Source organism: Procambarus clarkii, chromosome 30 (genome assembly GCF_040958095.1).
Source record: "Procambarus clarkii isolate CNS0578487 chromosome 30, FALCON_Pclarkii_2.0, whole genome shotgun sequence".
NCBI lineage: Eukaryota > Metazoa > Arthropoda > Malacostraca > Decapoda > Cambaridae > Procambarus > Procambarus clarkii.
In genome coordinates this window covers 25,636,602-25,640,966 of record NC_091179.1, presented here as the reverse complement: position 1 = coordinate 25,640,966, position 4,365 = coordinate 25,636,602, and positions in this window count along the sequence as shown.

Below are 4,365 nucleotides of genomic sequence, written 5' to 3'. Positions count from 1 at the left end.
ATACGTGGGTGTCTGTGATGGTTGAGGTGGTGGGTGTGGGGGTGAGTGTGGGGTGAGTGTGGGGTGTGGGTGAGGGTGAGTGTGGGGGTGAGTGTGAGTGTGGGGGTGAGTGTGAGTGTGGGGGTGAGGGTGAGTGTGGGGGTGAGTGTGGGGGTGAGTGTGAGTGTGGGGGTGAGTGTGAGTGTGGGGGTGAGGGTGAGTGTGGGGGTGAGGGTGAGTGTGGGGGTGAGGGTGAGTGTGGGGGTGAGGGTGAGTGTGGGGGTGAGGGTGAGTGTGGGGGTGAGGGTGAGTGTGGGGGTGAGTGTGAGTGTGGGGATGGGGGTGAGGGTAAGTGTGGGGTGAGGGTGTGTGTGGGGGGTGAGGGTAGGGGGCCCCAATATCCTAGGGGGCCCCCATGCAATATCCTAGGGGGCCGAGGAGCATGATAGAGCCAGTGGGGGGCGCACATCACTTCCTGTTAACGACCTTGCTAATGCTTGCTGGATATTCCTGCCGGAGGCCCCGCACCCTTGTTGTCTTGTCACCCCCCCCCCCCCGGGAGCCTGGGGCTCTCGCGCTGCTGGGCGTCCTCAAGGCAACATGATGTCCATTAATTAGACAAAAAAAAATTTTGGTACTAGGCTTAGTGATCATCTGAGGTCACTATTCTTTACACAGGAGGGTACAAAAGGGTACAGGAGGGTACAGGAGGCTACAGGAGGGTACAGGAGGGTACAGGAGGCTACAGGAGGGTACAGGAGGCTACAGGAGGGTACAGGAGGGTACAGGAGGGTACAGGAGGCTACAGGAGGGTACAGGAGGCCACAGGAGTGTACAGGAGGCCACAGGAGGGTACAGGAGGCCACAGGAGTGTACAGGAGGGTACAGGAGGCCACAGGAGGGTACAGGAGGGTACAGGAGGCCACAGGAGGGTACAGGAGGCTACAGGAGGGTACAGGAGGCCACAGGAGGGTACAGGAGGGTACAGGAGGCCACAGGAGTGTACAGGAGGGTACAGGAGGGTACAGGAGGATACAGGAACGTACAGGAGGGTACAGGAGGCTACAGGAGGGTACAGGAAGCCACAGGAGTGTACAGGAAGGTACAGGAGGGTACAGGAGGCCACAGGAGGGAACAGGAGGGTACAGGAGGCCACAGGAGGGTACAGAAGGCCACAGGAGGGTACAGGAGGGTACAGGAGGCCACAGGAGGGTACAGGAGGGTACAGGAGGGTACAGGAGGCTACAGGAGGGTACAGGAGGGTACAGGAGGGTACAGGCGGGTACAGGAGGGTACAGGAGGCTACAGGAGTGTACAGAAAGGTACAGGAGGGTACAGGAGGGTACAGGAGGCCACAGGAGGGTACAGGAGGGTACAGGAGGCCACAGGAGGGTACAGAAGGCCACAAGAGGGTACAGGAGGGTACAGGAGGGTACAGGAGGCTACAGGAGGCTACAGGAGGCTACAGGAGCGTACAGGAGGGTACAGGAGGCCACAGGAGAGTACAGGAGGCCACGGGAGGGTACAGGAGGCTACAGGAGGGTACAGGAGGGTACAGGAGGCTACAGGAGGGTACAGGAGGCTACAGGAGGGTACAGGAGAGTACAGGAGGGTACAGGAGGGTACAGGAGCGTACAGGAGGGTACAGGAGGGTACAGGAGGCCACAGGAGGCCACAGGAGGGTACAGGAGGCCACAGGAGAGTACAGGAGGCCACAGGAGGGTACAAGAGGCCACAGGAGGGTACAGGATAGTATCCTGTGGGGTATCCGATAGTAACATTGTACCCAGTTATTGCGAGGTGAACATGGTCGAACAGTTAAAGACTGGTGCCCAGTCAATCCTTCCTGGCCTTGACTCGAACCCAGACCAAATCGCTAGCGGTGCGAGTGAATTGCCACTACGCCACTAAAGACACATCACAAATCATTATAATTATTAATAATAATAACTAATTATTATTTTTATTGCGGCTTCTCAGACGCTGAAGCCTCATGAGTGCATTGTATGAGTGTGAGTGTGAGTGTGAGTGTGAGTGTGAGTGTGAGTGTGAGTATGAGTATGAGTGTGAGTGTGAGTGTGAGTGTGAGTGTGAGTGTGAGTATGAGTATGAGTATGAGTATGAGTATGAGTGTGAGTGTGAGTGTGAGTGTGAGTGTGAGTGTGGGCTGAATTGTTGAGACCTTGGTGATTGCAGCCAAATTAGCGTGTAACAAGGCTAAAGTTGAATTAGACTCAGGTATCCTTATCTCTGCTTTCAAAACTATATTGTTCTAAACACTCAGGTCTGACGAGAGAGAAATTACGGACTCCCAAAGGTCTGAAAGCGCCAGATAAAAAACTATGACTTGGTTAGCCTCGAAACCTATGTTTATGGGCAGCACAAAACGTGGACCAGACTGTGCGACACAGTGGTTGCCAGGATCAGGTTGGGTTACCGTTACCTGTGGCAGGTGGTTACCGTTACCTGTGACAGGTGGCTACCGTTACCTGTGGCAGGTGGTTACCGTTACCTGTGGCAGGTGGCTACCGTTACCTGTGGCAGGTGGCTACAGTTATCTGTGGCAGGTGGCTACCGTTACCTGTGGCAGGTGGCTACCGTTACCTGTGGCAGGTGGCTACCGTTACCTGTGGCAGGTGGCTACCGTTACCTGTGGCAGGTGGCTACAGTTACCTGTGGCAGGTGGCTACCGTTACCTGTGGCAGGTGGCTACCGTTACCTGTGGCAGGTCGCTTACCGTTACCTGTGGCTGGTGGCTACCGTTACCTGTGGCAGGTGGCTACCGTTACCTGTGGCAGGTGGCTACCGTTACCTGTGGCAGGTGGTTACCGTTACCAGTGGCAGGTGGCTACCGTTACCTGTGGCAGGTGGCTACCGTTACCTGTGGCAGGTGGCTACCGTTACCTGTGGCAGGTGGCTACCGTTACCTGTGGCAGGTGGCTACCGTTACCTGTGGCAGGTGGCTACCGTTACCTGTGGCAGGTGGCTACCGTTACCTGTGGCAGGTGGCTACCGTTACCTGTGGCAGGTGGCTACCGTTACCTGTGGCAGGTGGCTACAGTTACCTGTGGCAGGTGGCTACCGTTGCCTGTGGCAGGTCGCTTACCGTTACCTGTGGCTGGTGGCTACCGTTACCTGTGGCAGGTGGCTACCGTTGCCTGTGGCAGGTCGCTTACCGTTACCTGTGGCAGGTGGCTACCGTTACCTGTGGCAGGTGGCTACCGTTACCTGTGGCAGGTGGCTACAGGTGACGGATCTCCCAATCCTGAGCATTCCAGGTGCAAACTCTGTGAGCAGGAACTGCGGCATGATCTCCCACACTACATCACTGAATGTCCAGTTATCAGACCATTCAGACCAGTTGGCATGAGGTACCTGGAGCTTTGCAATTACTTTATTACCTCTCGTGTTCTTGAAGATATCCTCATATTGCACCCAAAATTTGGCAGTACAGACTATTCATCACATGGTCCTGTATAACTAACCATCCTGTGTGATGGGGATCTTTAGTATCACATTCTTGACACACTCTGTACATATAGTCTAAGGCACGTGTACAAACGCAGATGTACATAAATGTGTACATAAAGGATGAAAGTGAGCGAGAGGTGGACAGGGGATAGTGAGAGGTGGACAGGAGAGAGTGAGAGGTGGACAGGAGAGTGTGAGAAGTGGACATTGTCTAGCTCTCATCCACTTCCTATAAATGGTGAAACACATGTGAAGAACCTCTCACACACTCACAGCTCCCTGACAAGAGGGAGCCAGCTTAGCTTAGCTGCCAACACCCACACGTCGTGTCAGCAAGGCGGACAGCCCGCCTGCTTTTATACCTCTCACTGTATTTCCCATTTCTAAACTTCCCTTCACCTATGCCTCTCCATCCTCTTTACTACCCCCCCCCCATAAAAAAATTCCCAGCAGGCAGGGGGTGAGAGGGAAGGTGTTGAGGGAAAGTGGGGAGGTGAGGTAAGGTAGGGTGGTGTGGGGTTAGGCAGGGAAGGAGGGTAAGGAGGGTAAGGAGGTGGGAAAGGAGGGGAGGCAAGAGGTCACCTTAACTACACTGGATTTTGAAGTAACCACAGCCAGCATGCCAATATGCACTCCGCACCAGGCAATGATTCCTGGAACTCCATATTTATCAAGTACTGTAATATAAACCACTATAGCAGGTCCTTAACATGTTTTGGAGACGGAACCTAGATAATGGCGTTATCCACGACGTGTTATCCAACAGCGGGGATATCACCACTCCATAAAGGAGGAAACAAAGTGGAGGAAAATCTTTACAGACAGATAGCACTAACATCGCACATCATAAAAGTCTTTGAAAGGGTGCTAAGAAGTTAGATCACAAAACACATGGAACTACATCTCCATAACCCC